The sequence below is a fragment of the Podarcis erhardii genome, assembly GCF_964252035.2.
Source record: "Podarcis erhardii genome assembly, chromosome: 8".
Lineage (NCBI taxonomy): Eukaryota > Metazoa > Chordata > Lepidosauria > Squamata > Lacertidae > Podarcis > Podarcis erhardii.
This window is the reverse complement of record NC_138499.1, coordinates 38,535,459-38,560,422: the sequence shown is the minus strand read 5'-3', so window position 1 is coordinate 38,560,422 and position 24,964 is coordinate 38,535,459. Positions and strand designations below refer to the sequence as shown.

At 40.2% G+C, this 24,964-nt stretch overlaps 2 protein-coding genes across 29 annotated transcripts in view; one reads left to right on the top strand and one right to left on the bottom strand.

The window, feature by feature from the left end:
• The window catches only part of PLAG1 (PLAG1 zinc finger), a 65,117-nt gene extending 42,844 nt beyond the window's left edge, over window positions 1–22,273 (bottom strand). For 2 of the 27 annotated variants that reach the window (XR_014159529.1, XM_081874409.1), the window contains exons 1-6: window positions 22,057–22,273; window positions 14,431–14,564; window positions 12,017–13,272; window positions 9,790–9,866; window positions 3,285–3,394; window positions 320–423 (exon numbers count right to left, since the gene is read on the bottom strand). The gene's annotated coding sequence lies outside the window, so the exon portion shown is untranslated. Of the gene's footprint in view, window positions 1–260; window positions 424–3,284; window positions 3,395–6,368; window positions 6,695–8,873; window positions 9,128–9,789; window positions 9,867–12,016; window positions 13,273–14,430; window positions 14,565–22,056 lie in introns of those variants that run through there. The other 25 variants (XM_081874411.1, XM_081874433.1, XM_081874419.1 and 22 more) reach the window with 24 other exon arrangements.
• Window positions 1–24,964, top strand: part of CHCHD7 (coiled-coil-helix-coiled-coil-helix domain containing 7) — a 57,182-nt gene that overhangs the window by 26,988 nt on the left and 5,230 nt on the right. The window contains exons 2-4 of one of the 2 annotated variants that reach the window (XM_081874902.1): window positions 6,029–6,226; window positions 6,709–6,830; window positions 20,491–20,544. The gene's annotated coding sequence lies outside the window, so the exon portion shown is untranslated. Of the gene's footprint in view, window positions 1–6,028; window positions 6,227–6,708; window positions 6,831–20,490; window positions 20,545–22,460; window positions 22,615–24,964 lie in introns of those variants that run through there. The other variant, XM_081874901.1, reaches the window with a different exon arrangement.

Sequence of the window (24,964 nt, the reverse complement as noted above, 5' to 3'; positions counted from 1 at the left end):
TATTTCTAGCTATCTAGATAAGCTAATTCAATTGTGGATGTACAGGCTGAGCAATGCAGACAGGATTTTAACATTAATGTTCAAATATTACACTTCTCAAAGACCAGCTGAAAAATTTTTGAGTCACAATGCCTATTTTCAGCTTCAGTATATTATTACTTATTCATATTTGTTCTTTCACAACTATAGGATGGATGATACAGTTATTAGAAACCATTTAAGATCTACGTTAAAAAACAATACTTTTATATATTTTGTACCATTTTAAAAGGTGTTCATACTCAAAACAGATTTATGGTAGCCTCTGTTCAGTGCACACCTGGTGATGGATAACGAAGAAAAACCTTCAGATTTTGGTCTTAACCAGTTCCACTGACATGTCTAGGAGCAAACCAGAATCCAGTGCTTCCCATTTTTGCTGATCTGAAAAACAAAGCAGAAGGGGCTAGACATTAGTGAAGAGGTTGACTTCAGAAAACTAGATGTCAATGGGAAAGAAAAATAGCCTGTGCTCATACTTTTTATGGTATATAACAATAATTAACAGTAATCATGATCTAGATATTCTGCATGCATAGAACAACATATTTTGTCTCTAGACAGGACTAGAAGACAGCAAGTCAGAAGAGGAGATAAGCTAGAAAGCTAATATAGTCTTCTCCCACCCTTGGTGCTAAAACAACAGTGTTGCCCAACAGTACACTCCTCTTTCTGGCTGCATGCAATCTTCTAGTCTTCAGCAGACTAACAGCACCAGGAGCAGTTCTGCACATAGGATCCAAGTAACTGAATGTGCCCAGAGGAAGAATGTTCTGTGAGACACTGCCATTACATGAGAACCAAGAGGAATGATAAGTCAGCTGTAATCAATCTTCACTACTCTTCTTGTTTGCGTCCTCATTCCCTGTTCTGCTCCTTCCCCTTGATTTACTCACTTGTTTCCAGTCCTTTGCACACGGAATCAACATGCTTTACAATGGTCAATGCATACCAGCTTACCATTACTTTTTAATTTAATGCACGTAACTGATAATGGTGTAGTTACAAAAGGTAGTAATTCCATAAGCAACAGCAATACCATAAGCTAAATAACTCCAAAGATGAGATACAAGTGTTTGAGTTCCACTTTGAGGGTTGGGTGCATGCATGCATATTATTTGAATGAAGAAGTATCAGTTAGAAGAATAGTTAAGCACTCTTCCCCCATCCTGTCTCTTCACCTATCATACATGTCCCTGAAGTGGGGCTTCCAGTTATGAAAAGGGATGATGGGCAGCCATTACACGCACTTACACATAACTTGCTCCCTCGTCTGCAAGTATGAATTGCAATATGGATCAAATTCAAATTCTTTTTTAAAAAATTAAGGATCCACCTTATTTCTTTAATTTTAAGTACTGTTAAACTGTTTTAATACTGTGTTTTAATTGTTGTAACCTGCCCTGGGACTTTGGGTGAAGGGCTGCTAATAAACTGTAGCAATAATAATACAAACAAAACAATTTCTCAATCCATTTACATTAGAGAGAACAAATTGACAAGACAAACAATGTTACTTTTGATGTGTTGGACAAAGATTAGCTTTAAAATGAAAAGATTACTGTATTAGTTTCGAAGGCCTATTCACATATAACACTAAGCCATGGGTTATATAGGCAAAGTGTGATTTGTTCAGCCATCTGAAGCATGCCCAGCAGACTAACTATGGTTAGATTAACAAAGTCATGATTTGTTGTTGGCATATGAATCATGATTTGTTTTTAACTATGGTTTGTCATTATGTCTAAAATCCTGCAGCCTCACCTAACCATGGTTTGTTTGACAACCCCACCTCAGACTCTCACCAAAAATGGTCATCCCACCATAGATACAATCATAAAATATAAAACTATAACATGCAATCTAAACAGTTTTAATAGGAAGCAAGAAAAAACAGAGCAGACAATGTCTGGGAAATGTTAGAAGTACTAAAAGAAATAACTTATTTATTTCCACTGGGGATGGGCTAGGAAATTTTAGAATACAATCAAGAAAACAAATCAAAAATATAGTTACTGTTGAATTCACTATTGTTGTTTACTTTATACAAAAGAGATACTTTTCAACATTTATGCATTGATATTGTGTATGATTGACTCAAGAATAAGTTATGCACAATATTAGAGAGTATTCTCTCTTCCCACAACTTAAAATAGAATGAAAACAGCACTTATCAAAGCGAACACTTCCATTCAGACAGATGTTCCTATTCTAGTTGGTTTCATATCAAAATTGTTTAATTAGGGTGAACACATGAAGACCAAAATGTAATACTTATTCCAGTACATTTTTATTAATTATTTACAAAAAAGTTTCACACATCAAATACAATTTATATGTTCAAGTTAGCAATGTATTATTGTTAATACATTGCACATATTTAGTGTACTTAGTAATAATGATGGTAATGTGCAGCTTTGTTTTCAATGGTGACTAGCCAGATGCTTCTGTTCACAATCAAGACATGAATATGATTCTATTTCCCACCTACAAGTGTCCCTAGCATCCAGTATGGAGAGTTATACTGTCTCTGAACGTGGGTTTTGATATTATGGTTGATAAGAGGTACCTTCAATTCACAGAACTGTGGTAGAATACTAAAAAAGATCCATGTAAAGGTGTGGTTAGGGGTAGTTGACAGGACTGGTAGGGTTTATAGCATTCCCACTTCTGGGAGGCATCAGCCATCCCTGCTTGTAAACGTGGGAATGCACCTATAATTATAAATGTGAATAAAAGTCAATGTACAACCTAACTAAGAGCTCGTCCACTTGTTCTGTGTCTAAAAAAAATGGGGCTGGTCTGAGTGGTATTCTGCTTGTCCTGTGCTTTCTAGGCCTGGGTCTGAATGGCTATGTGTTTGCCCCCCAGCTTTCGCCTAGGAAACACACTCTTGACTGCAGAATCGGAAAAAAACAACAATCCACAGAAAACCCAATTGCAATTTGGTCTGATTCAGTGGTAAACTGGGGGTTTCTCTGGGGAAAAGCAGCGGGACAAATAGAGGTGTGGATGAGACCCTAAAAGGAATCATGATATGACGTGTCATGCTTGGACGAAGGAGACCAGAATCCTAAATCAGTTCTGTAGTCCATTTAAAGAATGAAATATTGTGCCCATTTTTCGGTCAAACACACCTGACCAGATTTTTGTAAGCGTAAAAGGAATCATCCTGAGGAATACCGGAGTACATATGTAATAAAAGTTTGTTAAAGCAAAAACATAAAAAAAAAACCTTCACCCACCTTTCAAGCCAGACATGTAAATAACCACTTGCCTAGATATGTAGCAGCTCACAGGCAAGTGGGAACTCAGAACTCTTGATTTGCAGTACATCCACATCTCGTGTCTAGCCCTTTAAAAATAAAATAAAATTCCATCGCAGAGGGCTGAGGAAACTTTACACTTTCCAGGTATCAGAACCCAAAAATGCCTTTTACCAGTTCTGTCTGGTTCACCACCTACAGCTTTTCTTGCACAGTGATAACTTAATAATAATAATTTATTACTTATACCCCTCCCATCTGGCTGGGTTTCCCCAGCTACTCTGGGCAGCTTCCAACAAAATATTAAAAATACAATAAAACATCAGACATTAAAAACTTCCCTAAAGAGGGTTGCCTTCAGATGTCTTCTAAAAGTCAGATAGTTGTTTATTTCCTTGACATCTAGTGGGAGGGCGTTCCACAGGGCGAGTGCTACTACTGAGAAGGCCCTTTGCCTGGTTCCCTATAACTTCGCAGTGAGGGAACACCCAGAAGGCCCTCGGTGCTGGACCTTAGTGTCCGGGCTGAACGATGGGGGTGGAGATGCTCCTTCAGGTATACTGGGCTGAGGCCATTCAGGGCTTTAAAAGTCAGCACCACCACTTTGAATTGTGATCAGAAATGTACTGGGAGCCAATTTAGGTCTTTCAGGACCGGTGTTATGTGGTCTCAGCAGCCACTGCCGTTATATGTGTTGGTAACCTAAAGGCTGGATTACTGTAATGCATTCTATACGGGGCTGCCCTTAGGGCTGCTTTGGAAGCTCCTGATTTGGAAGCCCATACAGATAGGGGTGCATAGCCGACACTGTGACTCCACCGTTAAAACATTTTCACTAGCTGCCCATTTATTACTACGTCACGTTCATTGATTCGCATAGCCCTGGACAACTTGAGAGATCCAGGGTACCTTATATTTCAGCTCAATCACTGAGTTCATCTGCAAGAGCATTGTTAGTCATCTCCCAAAGTTAGTAAAGCTCACCTGACAGCAATAAGAAATTGCATTGACACAGTTCTAGAATGCTCTGCCAATAAAGATTCAGCAGACAGCTTCTATTTTATTTTAATTTTTACATTTCCACTGAAAAGCCCCCTGCTTTCTTTTGCAAATAGCACTGCCACTTTATCTTTTTTGTACCTAATGGAGACCTGGTAATTGACCACAAAAATGCAACAACATGTACGCTAAAGCTCACAACTTACACACTTAACTTTCCATACTTGGAAAAAAATTTTTGCCAAGCTTTCCAGACTTGGCAAAAAAAATTAAAGAATAAATACCAAGGGGGTGGATATCCAGAAAAGACTCTGGCAATGCCGCCTGTCATTGAATGTGATGTGTTCTGACTATATAGGCAGTGACCATTTTAGGCATGTCCAATATGTGTGTGACTGCGCATGTACACATCACACCAAACTCAAAGTGACCCAAAAGTCACAAAAAGGGGTAGAATGGGGAGTTTGCAGGCTTTTTCAATGGGTGTTCTGACTATACACAATTTCATGTAAGCGTGCTGTACCTTGGAACATAACCCCTGCACAGGTCACTGCCTGTATTTAAAATGTAATTGAACTTAAAGGAATGCAATGTTGTAAATTAAGATTTATAAGCAAAAGTAATAAACTGGTTTGAGAAATATAACTGATTGATCGATAAGAATGATTGTGAGGTGCTTCAAAGCCTATTTAGTTAGCTTGTCAACTATAAAGTTTCAGCATAGCTGATCACAGATAAAAATTACCTTAACAATCTAGTGTTAGGAAATATAGGAAGTTAACATGTGAGAAACCTGCTTAGGAACTGTAGGAAAATTGAAATGCACCGGAAGGTCTGGTACATGTGGGACATCTGTTTGCAGAACGGTGTCCCTATGGGCTAAATATTAACCACTTTTAAATGTCAATCTCTGTAGAAAAACAAATTCTGAATACAGTCAGTGCCTGTAATGCTGGGATAATATTCCATAGGTTAAAAGAATTCTAACATCAACTAGTACATTGCAACAATGAGCATGCTATATATACCTCATTCTAAATAAGTATTTGGTCATGCCAGGTCTGGACTTCTTGCTATGCCCATGCCACCTCCTTTCTTAAGCTGCTGGGAGTAAAGGGGGAGTGTCTAAGTTTTAGATGGGTTTGGTTACTGAAGAAGCAGGCAAATTTCCTTGGGGTTAGGGATTTGGGCAGGTCTACTGTGACACTGGGTTCTTTGGGGTCTGCAACTGGTAGTGGCAACATGCTTGCCCACTGGTGGGTGGAGGGAGTCCTGCCCTTTTTGCAGTGAACATAACAATTTGTGCACCCAGATGCTCCCCCAAGTTGCTGTATGGCTAAAAGAGCGTGGCTAGAAGGGGGCCAGTTATGAGAATCATAGAGGAAGCAGCATTGTTATTTGCATGTCAGGGTCCAGCAAGGAGACCTTATAGAAGGGGATCTGATGAAGAGTGTGTGCAGCAAGTAAGCACATATCCACAGGTTACACTTTTGGGGCAAGGTAGGTACAGTGCACTTAAGTACTCAGGATGCTGAGTCATAATGTGAGTGGAGTTCATGGGCAGAGGTGGTACAGTTCATTCAATTTCCATGGGAGAACTCTTCATGCCGACTTCAGAGCAGGGCTTCTGCTACTTGCAAAGTCATATTCTTTGCAAAGTGTCACACTCCTCCATGCTTTGGGCCATCTCATGTATTTGCATGTTCCCTGCTTCTTTCTTCCAGGGCTCACATGCTCACTTTGCCCTACTCTGCACATGCAAACCTCATGAGACTCTCAGAGGACACTGCTACCACCGGTCTACATGAAGCTGATCGTTGGATCAGAAGAGGGAAACCCACATAAAGAATTGAAAAACTGACCCTAAAGAAGGCAAATTGCTGAAAACAGAACCCTGGATGACCGCAACGGAAAGCAGAAGGGTAAGTGATAACAGAAAAGAAGTACAGAAATAAATAGTACTCAGGTGGCTGGGTGAAAAAAGAGAATGGTGGTCAATAGCATCAGAGGCTAGTTATAAATCAATAATGGGCAAAGGTGTAAAATGTCATAGGGAGCACTCACCCTCATGGCATAGCTATCTTAATTTCCCCGGCTTTACCACTATGTGTGAAATAATTTCCTCTGATTTAGAATGCAAACTCTTTTCTCTTTGTTTTAGCACAGAGCAGAAATCTCCACTTGTCACTGCCACCAGTCTCTGTGATTACTAACTCAGATCAGGCATACCCTGGGTCAATACTTCAGACCAATTCCTATACAGAAAACCAAGATCCTTTTACATGAGATGGAATATAAAGTCAAATGACTGAACCAGCACCACACTTAAAAGTTTTATACCATTAGATACTATTACATCTTCATGATCTCAAATAATCTTTCTGACTGCTTACTGTCCCCACAGAGCTTCAGCATAAAGTAACTGGACAATATAATGCGATCTCCAGCTGTGCTTTTAGTTGGCCAACCAAATGACAAATATAGTGGTTTAGTGTGAAATTCCTTTTGATGGATGAGTTTTGGCAGGTAAGCTGTTCCATTCAATAGGCTTCCTCTCAAAAAACCCACAATGCGTTTAATTTGCAGGGGAACTGTACAGCTCTATTTTAAAAACTGATGCACATAAAAGTGAATATGGTATCAAGCCCATATTTTCTATGGATGCGTCGTCACAACTGTCAAATAATTTGCAATTAGCAGAAAGGTATGTGATTTTATTTTACCCCCGATGTTTTATACATGCCCTGCAGAATGCAAGTTCAAATACATTTTAAAAAGATACTGATGCTTACTTAATATTTGCATCCATAGTTCAGAATCAGTTATGCTAGGATGGTATAGCCTTCAGTTTCAGGAAAGAGCCATGGTGCTTATACATTCACTCAAGCGTGGAAATAGATATGACACCTGATGAGTGCCATACCCCATAGTTGCTTTTGACTGGACTTAACCATTCAGGGGTCCTTTACCTTAATTCCATACTACGTAAGTGCTACACTTCCCTACAGTCTCATATTGTGCTTACATACAGCTCAGTATTTATGCATCCACATTTTCCCTTGATCTGTGAACAGACTAGATCTGCAGGTCAAAGTAACCTAATGAACTAATCCAGAGGCTGAAAATCAACTAAAATTATGGCAGCTGCTATCCTATATACCCTGGGCTCTCACTTTTTCACACAAGCACAATACCACATTAAAATAATGTGGTATAAGTTTATTGAAAGAAGCTTGTGGGAGTTAGATTTTAAGAACTCCTAAAATGTACATGTGTGCTAATAATCTAAAAAGGAGTACCACAGATAATACAGAAAACTGCAGTGCTTTTCTTTCAGAAGACTCAATAACAGTGCCAGGAGAATTGTCAAAAGTGGTATTTCATTCAACTTGTAATTTTAATTAGATAATCCTCACAAGTTATACTATTGCTAGGGAAGTGGCAAAGAAGTCTTAAAAGTTTAGAAATTCATGCCAATAACATCCAAACTTAGGACTGAACTTAACTAACAGTTCCTACTTTTAAAAACATTGGGTGGAATGCAGCTAGTGTCTCAGCAGAGGCATCCTTTAATCGTTTAATTAAAGCAAGAAACTGCTAGGAGCTCCAAAATGTTCTCTCCAATCTGGAAGAATGAGAATTAAAATGGCAAGTGCAATTCAGTTTAAGTGTAAGGTGATACAAAATTCCTAACTTATATATGCTAATGACATCTGAATTGGTGGCAACTGATCAGGAATGAGACTTTGGAATGAAGTTGCCAAACCAGTGTTCAGTAGTTATGAAAAAGGGTGAAATCCACCTTGGAGATAATTAGGAAAGGGACTGCTAATATCACAGTCTATGGTACAACTACAGTACACTTGGAATACTATATACAGCACCTCAAAAAAGATATTGTAGAGTTGGAAAGGTTACAGATAGAAGCAACCAAAATGATCAAGGATCTAGAACTACTAACAAAAGGTATAAAGGTGAGTAAATGGGGACATAATAGAAGTATACAGATTTATGTATGATGTGGAGAAAGCGGACAGGGAGAAATACCCTCTCTTTCATAGTATCTAAGGCCATCCAATGAAGGTGAATGTTAGAAGATTCAGGACAGATGAAACAATGCATGCACTTCTTCACACAGCGCACAAGATGCAGTGATGTCTTTTAAATATTAAGCAAATTCATGGAGTATCAACAGCTACTAGCCCTGATGGCTATATACTGCCTCCAGAGACAGAGGAAACATGCCCTGAATACCTGTTGGTAGGGAGCTTAAGTGGTGAGTCCTACTGCACTCAGGTCATGCTTGCAGGCTTCCCTTGGCATCTCATTGACCACTACAAGAACAGGATGTTGGATCTGATATGCCTCAGGTCTCTTACATTCTTCTATTTAATCACTTGGTATTATCAGACTAAGTCACAGTCGGAGTAGAGCTATTGAAAACAACTGACTTTAGTTATGATGAACTTAAATCCATTGATTTCAACAGGTCTATTTTAAGTATGACTTATTCTTATATCCCCTATTTCTCAAAACTTACAAATACACATGGAAAGCAACACCACTTACCATTCCATAAGCAATCCTGAGGCCTCAGATCATTTCAGCTCCTCCTTTTCTGGAACTGCTTCCATCCCAGCCAGGTTGGGTTATAATTTAAGTTTTTTTGTGGGGAGGGGGAACTCTTAAGATGAAGGCGTCTTTCGGTTTGCTTTTTTACCCTCTTTCTCATCCCCCTTCTGTGCTACATTTTTAAGACTGTAAGCCTGAATTTTTTTATTGATCTGTAAGCTCTTTTGGCTGAATATCTGGTTTTAAAGATGCTTTAAATAAGAAATAAATATTAGAGAACAACACTAGGGAGGATGACAACCAGCAGCTATCCAGGCACAAAGCATAGCAAGCATCAGATTTTGACAACACCACCCTCAATGAAGGAATTATGGGAAGTAATGCACAAAGTATTGCCATAAATAAGTTGACTGTAATTTGTTTATTGAGCTAACTACAGTATCTACAGTAGATACTTCTGTAAGATGTTATGGTGCCTACATGCCAAACAAGGTATCTGGTCTGCAAGGTCCTTTGATACCCCAAACTACTATCACACTATCTTTCCATCACCCACCTAGAGATTTATAAACATCACTAGTCAAAGAGTAAATCTACATTTCACCACTCCCCACCCCCATCCCATTGTTGTTACTTTTCAAGGTAAGTGGTGAACTGTAAGCAATAAGAAAAAACTTGGCTTTTGTTAACATGCCCACATTTGTTGTAGCCTTTAAAAAAACAGCAAAGTGGTACCCAGTCAAAAATAAAAATAAAACCATCTTTTTTAAAAAAAGAGATTTTAAAATAAACAGAACTAGGCAAGATTCCATACAAAATCAAGGATACATAGCAGTTTTCAGACATCAGTAAACACTCTCAATAAAAATTTAGCCCACCAAGAGAAATCTAACAGAGATGAGGACAGGTATACCTTAGCTGGCAAAGTGTTCCACTACGTGGGCATCACTGTGGAGAAGGTGCAGCCTCATGCCCTTGCAGCACTCACATCTGTAAAAGACAGGGCATGGAGGTGCTTTTAGCACTTGCTATTCATACCAGCAAGTTCCAAGTGTGCATTTTGCTTAAATGGTACAAGCTTATCAAAGCAACAAAATAGGCAACTGTCTTGGCAGTTGTTTTAGAAGCCTGAGCATATGCTTAGTTGGCAGACACTATTTTGCAGGTTATGTTAATCACAGACTTTTGTAATCAAGTACCAACCCCAGTCAAATACCAGCCCACAAAATGTTTAAATATTATCAGATTGCAAACTAATAGAACCATTTGAACATTCTGTGAGCTAGTTTATTCCATTATTGAGAGGTCAGTGGCAAACATTATCTGACTTGATAAACTATGAAGCACAAATTAAATTCCTGTATATTTTGTATGTGTAAGACAGGATGGTGATCAAATGGTGAAACTTAAGCTGGACTTCAGCTGCTCTGCAAAACTCCAATCAACTATCTTATTTGAACCATATAGTCTCAGTAGCACTTGGCAAATTCACAGTGCTTGGCAAATTCAGAGACAGAGCTATGAAATATTCTGTAAGTTTATAACCAAGTCTGTAACTCAGGAGAGTTCATCTGTAAGGCTCGAGAATGTGGACAAGGGGCTTGGAACAGTCAGTGCAACCATTTGCACTCTGGATGATGCTTATGGAGTGCTCTTCGGCCCCATGAAACTTTCAATGTGGAGTTCCTCAGGATTCAATCCCCACCTTTAAGCTACTGAAAACCACTGAGTGGGATTATCCAGAAGTTTGGAGTACATTGTCAGCAATTTGCTGATGACACACAGCTTTACTTCTCCTTTACATCTGTAGATGCGACTGTGGATCTGCTGGACTGCCTTGATAAGGGACTGGGTGAGAGCCAATTCACTGAAGCTCAATCTAGATAAGACCAAGGCAATGTTAGTGGGTGGTTCCCCAGACCAGATGGAAGCAGTGGACACACCGCTGTCACTTGAGGCTCAGGTGGTCTTAGTGGCATGGAGTGCCTTCCATCAGTTTCAGCTAGTGGCCCAGTGCACCTCTATTTGGACAGGAATGGCCAAACTTCTGTTGTCTATGCTCTGGTAAACTCTAGGTTAGATTACAATGGGCTGCCTCTGTAGGTGAATTGGAAATTTCAGCTGGGGCAGAATTTGGTGGCTAGGTTGTTCACCAGGGTAAGAAGGTTTAAGCATGTTACAACAATCCTGGCCCAACTGCACTGGCTGCCAGTTAGTTTCCCAGCCCATTTCAAAGTGCTGGTTTTTACCTATATAGTCTTACCTCGGGCTAAAGTATTTTCAGGCTGCGTGCTGCAGCGACTCAGAAGTAATAGAGCGTGTTACTTCTGGGTTTTGCCGCTCGTGCAGACGGTCAAAATGATATCACGCGCATGCACAGAAGCGGCAAATCGCGACCCGTGGGTTGCGTCCGCTTCTGGATGTGAACGGGGCTCCGGAACGGATCCCATTTGCATCCAGAGGTACCACTGTAAAGCCTTAAATGGATCAGGACTGCAATACCTCAAAGACCACCCTCTCCCCATATGAACTGGCATGGACCCTGAGATCATCCTCTGATGCCCTTCTTCATGAGCCTCCTCCACGCAAGGTCTGGAGAGTGGCAACACGAGAACAGGCCTTTTCTGTGATGGCTCCCCATTTGTGAAATGCTCTTCCCAGAGAATCTGGCACCTTCAATACATTTCTTTGGACACCGGGCAAAAATGTTTCTCTATAACCAGTCCTCTGGCTGATTAAATGTGTTTGTGGAAGGCAGAGTTATTGGGTTTTTAAAATTATGTATTGTTGTCATTTTGTATTTTTATGTTATGAACCACCATGTGTTCTTCAGATGAAGGGCTGTATACTAATAAAATAAAAACATTAAAAATAATATCTCACACTAGTCAGAATTAGCATGTATACCTTTTCTGTGAATAGGCTCACTATTCAACTAACATTAGTTCTGGCATTAAAATCTAGTAATTGAAGATTGAAACATCTGAGCAGGTAACCACATGGAAAAGGTTGCATGGATATTTGATTACTCTCTTATCTAACACTTAGAATGGTACGAAATTACAGTGTATTTCTACAAATGCATAGACACATGTATACTTTTAGAAGGCTATAAGTACCAGATTCCTTTAAATTCTTACTGAGGCATGTGTTTGATGAAACTTGGATAAAAACATTTGTTTCTGTTGAAGTAGCAGGTTTCAGTTTATTTAGTGAATCTGGTGGTGAATGTTGAACTATTTTCTTAAACGCAAGTCCCATTCCTGCTGAAAGACATCTAGGATTTCAGGTTTTTGTATGCATACATGATGTTATCACTGTCCTTGATTAAAAAGCATACAAGTTAGAAAGCACTTGGAATAGTGTGGCATAGCTGAATAATCTAACAATAAAAATGCTCTGTAATGAGCTTCTTGATAAGTGGGAATGTCAACCCAATTCAGATTTGTCACTTAATTTCAGGATGCTGGGCCCCAAATTCATTTATCCTCACAGAAACATTTGACACAGGTTGAGAGGAAAAACTTGCCTAAGTTAACTTAGACAAGCTTCATGACTTTGCAGGACTTCAAGCCTTGGAAAACTCACTTTATTCATTTATTACACAATACCAGTCAAAATTATACACATTTCTTTGATCATAATGAACACATCAAAATTATTTGCCCTAAGACTGTGTACTATTGTAGACAATCTTTCAGGCAAAACAGGGACTCTTTCATCATCAAGTGAAAGGGAGGGGCACCAACTGGATTCCAATCCATGGCTTCAACCCAACTAAATCACTGCAAAAATGAAACAACTTCTGTTAGTGCAATGACAGTTCCCTTCCCTTTCATCCAAATACCTCCCAGATCTGCTCTGTGGGGTTCCCTCAGCCCTCTGGAGCAGATTAGAGGGTGTTGTAGGGGGAGGAGAGTGAGAAGTACTGTTGCACTTGTGGAAACCATTTCACCTGCACAATGATTTAATTGGTTTTTATGACCTATAAAATGTAAGTTATCATATTGCAAAACGGAGTTATTGTGCACCAAAATAAACCAATTCCAATGGAATTTGGGACTGAATTCACTGGATTGTAACAAATATTTATAGACCATCCAATCAATATAATTGTGAAAAAGAATAGGGCACCTGTTTGATCTCAACTAGAAGGGAGTTCTACAAAATTGGCTTTACAATACTGAATGCACAGTTCATGGTGGATAAAAACCATGCATTTGGGGACTCATTGGGCTGAGGTACCTCTAGTTGCACCATGGATCTTAATGGGGGTCCCATCATTGAAGGGGGAACTGGTAATATAAGATCAAAGCTTACCAAGAAATGGTCTGACCATAACAATGGGGTTATCAGGACACCTTTCTCCATTTCCAGACTCTCATTCCCACCTGCCCTGAATCAAACACAAGATTGAGGGTGTGATCATCTCTGTTTGCCAATGACAAACAGACAGTCATGGAGGTTATAAAGCCAGCATGGATGTTTAGTCCTCAGAATAACAGTTCTTCAACACCACCTTAGCAAACTCAGTCCAGAAGGGTTAGGGGTACACAAGCAATACTCCCAGTCTGTCTTGATGGCCAAATAGTAGGCTCTCAAAGCCCATTCCAGATCAGGGAGGTTTATTAGCCATATAAATGAATTATATGGACTATAACAACTCCAACTCGCACATGTGTGTTTATCCGATTCAGCTGGTGCTGTAGAAAGTACATAGGTGAACACACTTTCTTGATATCTAGCCCACATATGTCTCAGAAACGCATCCCAGAATGGCTCCCTCGTGAGTATGGTGTTATTGTGAACTGAACTGGTGTTAAACAGCTTCATTGTCGGAGCAGAAGGCCCAACAACCAAGCTACTAGCAGACAAGAGATAAGGGAAAGATCAGAAAGGGACACAGTCTGTACATGGCTGTGTCCTTTTTTCTGCAAATGGTATGTCTGCTCTCCAGTGTCATAACTTCTTCTGCCTGTAACCAATGGAATCAAGGAAAGCCTACTGACCTCCCCAGGCACATCCCAGAAAACTATCATGACTCTGCTCCATCCACCCTTACAATATTAATTCTCAATATCCAGTTAAACACATACAGGATTACCGTACCAACATAAAAACACTCAACACAATCTCATCCAACCACTACCAGCCCATAATCCCCAAGAATATCTATACAAGCCAACTTTTCATCAATCACTTACTACCACCACCTAGCAGTCAATGCATCAAACCTATTCCTATCCCATTCTATTTCCTCAACTGCCACACATACTCTCAAGCCACCCAGCACTCATACTGTAAACAGATCCCAGTTGAATCCTCCACCCTAGCTGAAGGATTCCATTATCAAGCTTTCACCTGGTCATAGGTGTGGGTCCTATCCCAACACTCAGAAGATTTGTATTCCAACTCAGGAATCCTTCAAATGGGCACATGCAGCCACTAAAACCAAAAGAATAGTGCCCTTGCACCTTCCTAAAGCAGAACCCTTGCTTTGGTGTCATACCCTTTAGGGTTGCCTCTGCTGCAGTACCCCACCACTGCAACTCACTGTTTTATGGAAGTGCCGCTTATATCTCCATGGGTCCAATATTCACCACTGCCACCTCTGCTTGGTAGTTCTCTGGCAAGCGTTGCTATTTGGCAGATGGTCTCAATCAAGAAAGCAATGACGGTTATCAGGAGCTAGGGTGGTTAGGTGTTTAAACAAAATTAGGTTACTGAAACAAATCAGTAAGCATATTGGATACAGTTGACCTTTTTATTAAAGTAATTTATTTTCTTGTTTCAAACTAATCTTTACTTGGTAATGGACCTGGACTTTAGTAGCAATCAGCCCAGCCACAGACTCCTTGAGTAACTGTGGGAAATCATTTAGCCTTCTGTAGGTTTGAGAATTAAAAATATTTCTTCTCCACTCCAAGTCTCAGGATCAGAGCATGCTATAAAATCACAGTTTTTATTAATGATAACATTAAAAGGCAACTATCAAGCTATATGTATCTAATTACTATTAAAGTTGCTTGTTTGCTTGCTCAAACAACAACAGTATCCTCTCTCAATGGATTGAAATGCATTTTCTATCTGTTTATGGGAAAGTTCTTATACTTCACTCTATACATATTTCTAATGTTGACACTGAAAAAAATACACGATCCAACTGAACTGGCATTTTCAATAAGCATGCAATGCTGTATCTGCTCTTTAGATGCATGGTTCATAGTTTCTTAAAAGTCCCCTAGAGGAAAGCGATTAAACCTGCATCAACTACACTCTCTTCCAACAAGCACAATCAGCTTTAACAATATCTGTTTGACTTGACAGAAAAGTTTAGTTCCAGAAAGTTTTTTAAATTGTTTGTACTTAGTAATGTTAGTATTACTAGGACTAATCTATTCTGAACATGCAAATAATAGTTTTGTGCTAGTTAAGAATACTAAATGATTTGCTGTGTAACCTCAATAAAAAATGTCAGCATTTTAAAGAAAACTTTTAGTATCAAAATATATACAACTATTTAATACCCAAAACATATTTTAAACAATTATTTACACTCTCCTACTCTTTTAGAATAAAAATGTTTTGTATGATTTTCTATCTATCTACACACACAAACACATATGAATGAGGTTCTCTTGGCTGAACAAATCTTGATCACCAGTACGTAACTAAAATATCTTTAAGAGCCTTCTGATAACAGTAGCATTCAGGATATGTTATATGCTATCATACAATATATATAACTTTATAACATATAATATATATCTCATACGCTAACATAACAAAACAAGTTTCTTTCACTTCTCAAAATGTAATTGCAGAACATTGCAGCCATCTCTCATTAAGGAAACACAGGGAAGAAAGAAACAACTATTCAAGAACATATTTAAATAAGCTTGGACTATCCCTATTGCACTTGTCAAATGGAAAAATACATTTTGTAACACAGTACTTTATTAGTTACTTGACCAGCACTTTGCAAAATTAACATAGTAGCTACAAATAAGTAATTGCTTTTGTAATTAAAATCAGAGATCCATGCTTAAAATCTGCTTAAATGGCAGAAATTCAATGTAACCATAGTAATTTTGAGTTTGATGTTATTGTGGGAGGGACATTATCACAGTATTCAAGATTAAAGATGTGTTAAAAATTAATGAATCCAGTTCACCTTGTCAACATATGAATCAGATCTTAGCTTTTATAAAAGTAGTATTTGTCCATAAAAAAGCTGATAACTAATTCCCATTAAACACTTTCTAATCTGATTTCTAGGGATATTCTCCACAAAGCGACACTTTTGGCTCAACAAGTGCAAATAAGATTATAACAGCTTATGGCCAGACACTTTCTCCCCATGCTGAATTTCCTAATTTTTCTTTAAAAGTATATTTTTCTTAATTCTCTGTTTTCTTGTTAAGTTCTTAATACTTCATTTATTTAATGCAAGATGTATGAATTCCATTTTGAATATTATAGCTTAGTCTTAGAACACATTCAATTTAAAAAGAGCTGAATTAAGAAATTATGCTGTCTTGCAAATAACCTGCTTCATTTTCTTCTTGGAAATTATACCAGTTATTACTATACTCACACATTTTAACATTTAATGGGATATAGATCTGGCAAGAGATATGCATACATATGAAACATTCTGCTACTATGTACATTCTTTAATACAGTAAGTTCAGAGAATATATATTTAAACATACTGAGATAGGTAAAAAAACCTGTTTTTATAAACTAACTAATGTTAATATGACTGCATCATCTTTCCTACTTGTTGAATTCAGCTTACATATAAAAAATCCCAGCACTCACATTAACTTTGATAACAATTTTGAAGCAAATTAAAGCACAATCCATAGATTATATGAATTCTAACAATTGTTCTGATCAAAGAACATGGCACTTTCAACTGATATAAACACTTTTTGGAAACTGAATTCTTAGGTATGAGATTCCAAAAGTTATTTTTGCCAAGTCCTAAAACATACTGAAAAATATATATGCAAAGGATAGGTAGCTATAAGATACCAATCAAACAATTATGTATAAAAACAAACATTACTATTTTAAAGGCTGACTTAGTGCTGGGTAAGACAGTGCACAGAATATTCTAATTGCTACTTATGCAATAGCAAATAAAATCTTTGCAATAGCAAAGAAAAATACTAAAATTTCCAATAAAGAAGCTACATATTCAGTCTACTGATTCTATTCACAAATACATGACATTTCAAAATCAAGAACTGAACTACAATTATATATATGTTTTCTTCCTAATATATTATCTATTACTGAAATGTTTTACTTGTTTGATGCAGCAACCATCCATCATGTGTTAGATTTCAAACACATATTGTATGTCAGATCAGTACAAAATATTACGTTGTTCACATATTTGAATTATTTTACATTGTTCCGAAAGGCTTTCTAAATAGTTAGGAATTGGTTAAAGATGGTCAACAGCTCATTTGGACAGCTATTAAATCTTTCTACTAAAACAAATGAATGGTTTATGCAGATATTTGCTTTCAGAAGCATACCATCAACATATATTCAGATTTTCCTTTTAGCACTACAGTATAGTGAACCACAAAAGGGGTTTGAAGACTATACCCCAAAATATAAGTTTCTTATAATCAAAGTAATGTTTCAGTATGCTTTTATGGTATATCATTAAGTGCATAAAATTGTCACTATTAGTGGCAGAGGATTTTACCACTACAAGGTGCTTTTCTAAGAGTACTCCAACTCCATAGCAAACTCCCAACATGAATAAATCAGCTGAATGCAATGAAGTGAGCAACTTCAAATATATGTATTAACAGAGTAAAATTGTGGTGGTGAGTCACCATTTTGACCAACAAAAATGCATAATAAGAAGATGACAATTAATTACAATTATATTTATATACACCAACATTTAAAACTTACAATGAAAAGCTCAAAAACTACTTTAGACTTCAAAGGTTTTGCTTAAGGCAAGTAGTGTCACAAAGTAGTTTGGCCAATAAGATTCACTCAAGACACCTTGGAATCTGTCTGCAGAATCTATAGTATATAATAATGGATCTACATTATATGAATTATAAGGAATTCAACTAATTTCATAGAACATTGTTTTAACCAATCAACTAAAATTATATGCAAGTGCTCCATAGTTTTAACAAAATAGTTCTCAAAGATAAATACAGCTTTATCAGCATCCATAAATTCAATGTTTCAAGCTATTTTTCTACTAACAGTTACTTTTCTCAGTCTCCTTACTGTTAAATGTATTACTGGAATGAGTATTCAAACTTAAAGGCATTAAATTTGCATATGATGGAGAACTTTCATGACAGAGGAAGAAAGCAAAATTGTAATTTGTGCTTTCAGAAAAATGTATTTCTTCCACAATGCTTTTACCATGATACTTAATAATTGCACAGCAGATCTGTATATACATCTAAAGATCCAAATGCAAGTTTTGTACTTCTGTATATCTACAAAATAGCTTTAAAATTTAGATTAGGAAAAGCCACCAGACTTCATGTGTTCTGACTTCTGAGCTTAACAATTCATGCCACAAACTTATTGTTATGGTTAATGCCTGTGATAAAACGTGCATGCTGTATCAAATGTATTTAGGATAAGAACTGACTACAAGCTAAATTTCTGCTTATTATGCTAGGTGCACTTATGAACCTAGTATCTTAACTGGTAGATGAAAATGATCTACAAACACTAGTAATTCATGTGACATTCTTAAACCATATGGCATGCATCAGCCATTTGCCAAGTTTGCTTTCAGATATTTTCTATTTTGATTTAAATGATAACGTTTATGCCAAAAATAGAGTTGTTTTCAATAAAAAAAAATGTGTATACAACTCCATGTTAACAGATCAATGTTCCCCTTATGAGCTGATTATTATTATTATTTATTAAACCTGTATACTGCCCTTCACCCAAAGATCACAGGTGATTCACAACATAAAAATACAAAATGAGAACACAAAATACAATAAAAACAAACCAATAACCCCCTCCCACAGACACATAATTATTACTATACAATTTGTATAAATCCATTCTCTAAGAATAAATGACGCAGTTTAATTTTGGGGACTGTATCACTGGAAAACAAGGTGCTTTCACCTGAAGCCACAGGATTATCCAGGACAATAGTCCACTACATAATGCAATAAAGGTACAAGACATCTATGATAACAAATGATGAAATCTTATGTACACTGGAGAATCAAGCCCCTCAACACAGTGAGACTTATATAAAAGTGAATAGAAACAGGTTACACATTGAGCAGAAAATTGATTTGGTATATAAAGAACAAAAGAAAGTATAACTGATGGAGTTTCTCTCAAGATTTGGTCCATCTCTTTGAGCAGAATACATGCTAGCAAGAGTTTAATTTAGATTTAAATCAAGACAGTGAAAGAGCAAATCACTTGAAATGAAAATGTAATTGTGCATAAGAAACACAAGATCTGAGGCAATAGATTTCCGAAATACCATTCTACTACCCAGCAGCATTTTAAACATTTAAGCCAAGTCTTTATAGATAACATTTCTTATCATAGAAGTCACACGTTTATAAGTCAAAGATACAGCAACATCTATCATAGATGCTTTCTTGCAATCTGTTTCAGTTAACAAAAATTTACTGTCCAACAAATAAAAGCACAACTATGTAAGATTTAACCTAAAATTAGAATGTATTTCAATAAAACAAAATCTAGAGACATTACACAAATCTGTAATAGCGCAATTTAGAACACTGCATGTATTCTAACCCCTTGAACATTGCAGGTTTGAAATTCAGATCCTTTGAACACTACTTGCAGGTTTGAAATATGAACAGATTTGTATTTTAAATCAATGGAATGAAACAGAAGATATCCAAACAAGTTGTCAATGTCTGCAAAATGGCTTTAAAATTATACCATAAAGTCCACTATATGTCTTGTGTTCTTCCAGCGACTTGAAAACTAGCAGAACATTATTATAATTTAGGCTATCTCTACACACACCATTCTAAATCCAAGACACAACAATGGAATTAAAATTCAGCCACCATACCAAAATCTTGAGTTGCATTACAGATAATAAATGCTAGGTCCAAACAATATCCACCAATTTCTCCTACAAAAGGGGTAAGCCAATCACTGTTTACACCTCAACAGCCCCCTTGGATTTAATGCAATCCACCAGGATAAGTAGCCACTGGCTTGCCTTCAGAGTTTGATTTATGACTTTACACTTTAACAAATCCAAGCCAACTTTAGCCAGAACTTCTGCATAGGTGAGCATAGCTAGAAGAAAAGAGGAGCTGTCTCTTTAAGATACCATGCTCTGTCCCTGATCCCACGTGGAAACCAACATCAGCAGCACTTTCGCGTTTAGTTCTATGTGATGCAAGTTGAGGCATCATTTTTTAATAAACATGAGAAAATTGCAGAATACATTCTTCCCCGGAATACAAAATAGGTGAAAAAGCATGCTAAAGTAAGCCCCGGTTCTCCTCCAAAAGTGTGGTCTCACTATGTGTATTTTTCATTTTTTTTTCCTACGGCACGTTGCTTCCAATCCATACTACTCTAACAGAAAGCACTTCACAGACAGTGGACACAAACACCGGGATCCTTAGGCAACGAAAAGGTACTCCATAAATCGGAAATATTTGCTCTTTTTGCATTACATATAATAATTGGGTCGGGAGAAAAGCAATGCATAGGTATTACATTTCGCGCCACCTCCCCCCTTTCCCCCCACATGTGCCCCCCCAAACAAACAAAGGGCACAAAAACGAAGGTACAAAGTTGGCAAATGCAGCATTTATCTCCTGTGCAATCGCTCCTCGTTGCCCCAAAGTTGTGCAGCTCGTGCATTCCCACCTCCCACCACCATTCAAGGGAGAAAGGGGATTTTCACGTTCTCGCATTGTCGGGAACGAGCTGTAAAAGAGCTTTTGCCTTTCCAAAGCAGTCATCAACAACAAAAATAGGCATCAGTTTTAATTCCTTGCTATCTGAGAGCTGAAACCCCGACGTGAGGGGACGCGGGGTTCAACCTGATCTCTTAGGGGAGAAATCGGGGGACGGAGACGATTTGGGGCATTTTTTAGGATTTTTTGGGGCTATTTTTTATTTTGTTATATGCCTCGGTTCTCCCTCCATTTTGGTTGTTTATGATACTGACAACAAGCTGTCCCTGCTCTCTCTCCAGATCTCTCCTGCTTCCAGTTAGAGGAACCCCCCCCCCCACCTCCCCAATACAACCCACCCTCCAAACGCCTTCCCCAAACTCCTCTCTCGTACCCACGCAAGAAGGGAAAGAAAAGCCTCCGCCGCCGGTCCAAGTCAGGCGGGAGGCAATCTAGTCTCTTGATGGGGTGGGGGGGGGGGGAAAGGAGAGAAAAAAACTTTTGTCCAATAAAAAGCGGGAGGAGAAGGGCGCTGCACGCCCCAAAGCGACTCGGGAGCCCCCTAAAGCTTTGGCCGCGGGGTCCCCGCCGCCCCGTCCCGAGAGTGCAACCCGCCCGCGACATTTCTGCGCAAAATGTGGCCGCTTTGGTGCTATGGCTGAATTTATATTAATTTTCTCTCATTTTTTGGGCACCGCGGGCTCTTAATGTCTTCCGCTCCCTCCTTGCTGCTGCTGCTGCTGCTGCTGCTGCTACTGCTGCTGTCACTATATTCAAAGCACAAGCTCCGGAGGTCGGGGGGGGGGGAGAGATAGAGAAGAGAGAGACTCTGAGCGAGGAAAGCGGGGTGGGGGGGCTGGGGGCTTCTCCAAAAAGTTTCTGCAAAACCGCCTCCCCGTTTGTATAACAAGAAACGAGGGGGAAGAAGGGGGGGTGCGATCCTCTCAGTGAAAACCTCACTGAAGGAGTTTGGGGGGGGGGGCGGAGGAGAGGAGAAACTCTTAAGTCCGAAAGCTGAGGAAAGCGAGGCTTTCTTTCGAGGGGCTGCTCCTGGGGACCCCGCGAGAAGCGCGACGCAGCCCAGGAGTGCAGGGGAAGGAGATGGAGCCGCACAAACTTTCCCTCATCGCTGCCGCTCCGCTCTCCCCCCCCCCTTCTCCTCCTACCTCCCCCTTCAGAATTTAAATAACCCTAATATTTCCCTGCTGAACCCCGGCTCCTGACCCCCAAACCCGCAGCAGACTCACCGCGGGAGCCTCAGCATCCCCTCAGCGCCCTCTTCCCGCCTTTTACAGGGTTCTCCGATTTTTCTGTAATTTTTTCCCCATATTTCGGGCTGGACGAGGCGGGCCTGGAAATTGTTTGCTTTCCCCTCTTTCCAGCAGCCATTGTAGTGTATGCGCTGCGGTGCAGCTCAGCCTGCCGCACACGCCGCGCCCACACCGCCAGCCGCCCACACGCGCCGCGGGTTGGACACCTCCCCCTGTCACTCAGCCCTTTGGCCGCACCCTGGAGGCGGCCACTTCGGGGCTCGCGGCTCGCCCCGTTGGTTGGGCGGGACGCCACTCCGGGAAGGGAGAGGAGGAACCGCGCGCGGATTGGCCCGGCGGCGGCGGGCTCGGAGCTGTCTTTCAGAGCGCCTCAGCGAGAGCGATTGGGCGCCGGGCCTGTCCGTTTCGGCAGTGCTGCGGGGCAGTAACGGGGTAGGCTGCGCCGCTTATAAGGTGGCTGCCCAAGCCGCTGACGTCTTTCGAATTGGAAGCGAGTCCCGAGCCCGCGAGTCGGTTTCCCTCACGGCGGGCGAGGTGAGTGTCTCCTCCCGAGGAGCCGCCTGGTCGCCGGGCGCCCGGTCCGGCCTCGCCGTGGCAGCGCCAACCTCCCGCCCGCTCTAAAGGGCAGCGCCAAACTCCCGCCCGCTCCCTCCGGCGCCTGGCTTCGTTGCCGGGCGTGCGAGTTGGGAACGGAGCGCGGCGGCGTCAGGCCCCGCGGCTCCACGCGGAGCAGCCCCCGAGAGCTGTCGCTAGGCTAGAGGCTCGTGGAGGGCGGCGGCGGCGGCTGCAGGCCCGTGCAAGGCGCCCGTGGGTGCGCCCAGGTGCGCCTCCTGAGGCTGCTCCGCCCATCGCTGCCGTTTCTGTGGCTGGGCCAGGAAGCGCTTCCTTCTCCTTTTTGCCCTCGGTGGCTCCCGAGATGGCAGCTGAAGTGGGTGCGCGGGGTATGGGTGTGTAAGAGACACGCGGCATGTTGTAGCTCCCATCCCTTATAGCTAGCTGCTGCTCCAGGGCTCGGGGTGGGTTGGGCGCTGCAGCATCCACACCCTCCAGCCCATCCGCCGGGTGAGACAGGAACTAAAGAGATAAGGGTGGGGGGCTTCGACGTCAAATCTAAAGCGGTTTGGCTCCCCCGCCCCGCCCCTTCATTCATTCATTCATTCATTTTTCTTTTTGCACCATTCTTATGTTGCATCGACTCTTTTCTATTCCAACTCTGGCATCTGTAGAGACTGCCTTGAGTTCTACTGTTTCAGTAAATGGTAGAGAAAGCAGCTTTGCTGGGCCTCCCTGAAATCACTTGGTTGGAAAGGAACAGTATGTTAGACTGGAGGGGGGGGATCCTCCAGATTGGCAGTCTTCTGTGCATTAAGGTAAAGGTAAAGGGACCCCTGACCATTAGGTCCAGTTGCCTCGCTTTGTTGGCCGAGGGAGCCGGCGTACAGCTTCCGGGTCATGGCCAGCATGACTAAGCCACTTCTGGTGAAACCAGAGCAGCTCATGCAAAGGCCGTATACCTCCCACTGGAGCGGTACCTATTTATCTACTTGCACTTTGATGTGCTTTCAAACTGCTAGGTTGACAGGAGCTGGGACCTTCTGATAGGCAAGCCCTAGGCTCTGTGGTTTAACCCACAGCTCCACCCGCGTCCCGGTAATAGTGCATTAGTGATAGCTTTATTCTGTGATGTTTCTCCAATGCTACTGTATTATTGTTGTCCAGAGGGGTTATTATAGTGCAACAGCAACCCAAATTATGAATAAATGTTTTAATTGTTAGTGTCTTGGATTTTATTGTGTTAATTCTTCTTCTTAGTGGGTTGTGAAAAGTTCTATTCTGAACAATATTTTTGTAGGGTAGAGGGCACTGTGAATGAGGTTAAGAATCAAGAGGGTGGTGTCCCAAAAAATTTGGGAACCACTGTTCTAGATGAACATCTAGGCTACTTAAGCTATCGGTACCTTGGGTTGTGTGTGGCCTTTCACTTTCAGGAAACAATCTATTGGTGTTAAAGTGTGGCAAGTTCTTTTCTCCAACCTTCTATATAAGACAAACCTGTCAAAACCACATTGAGTTGGTTTTTTTAATTGACATGGTTTTGTACTTAGCACATTATTTTTAGGCTTTCCCCCATCCTTATGAGAGACAGACACCTTCATTGTAATCTAGAAAAACTTGGGACTGTTATCCAACAGCTGAAAAAGTTGCTTGTGAGAGAGAACTAGACAGATAGCATCATTTCGATGCAATGATAAACTAGAGTTTCACACTCCAGGAATGAGCCTTTGCCAGCTTTGGACTTAAGCACACTCCCATCTGTTCTCTTCTCCATTGCAGCCACAAGGAAGAGATCAAAAGCATTTGCTTCCTGTCATAAACTAACCAAGATTTGTCAGTGTGCACTGGGATACACTGGGATTCATTTTAACTTCAAATTGAGGCTTTACAATCCTGGCTTGTTTGGATTTGGATAGAACACAGTTAAAACTAGCTTCAGTTCTTTGTATGGATATAACAATGCACAACAATTGAAAATGAAAGCAAATTCTTCTGAACTGGGTGAGATACAAGTCTGAGGCTCATCAAGGTCTGTTTCCATAGCACTGAACTATGGTTTAGGCCTTTCATCCAAATAAGGGCAGGGTCATGTACCTTGCCCCTTCTGTGGGAAAACTGCAATTTATTGGGATTTGAAACTGGATTTCAAGTGCTAGTTTAAGAGCTGCCATTTGAGGGATGCAGTTTTCAATTTAGAGGTGTGGTTGGCAGATGTTTTAGCTGAAAAGAGGAACTTGCTGAATGACTACTTTAGGGATCTGGTATAGTAGAGGATCCACTCCTCATTCCTAAAGTGTGCCAAGAGGGATAGGACTATATGTAGTGTTTA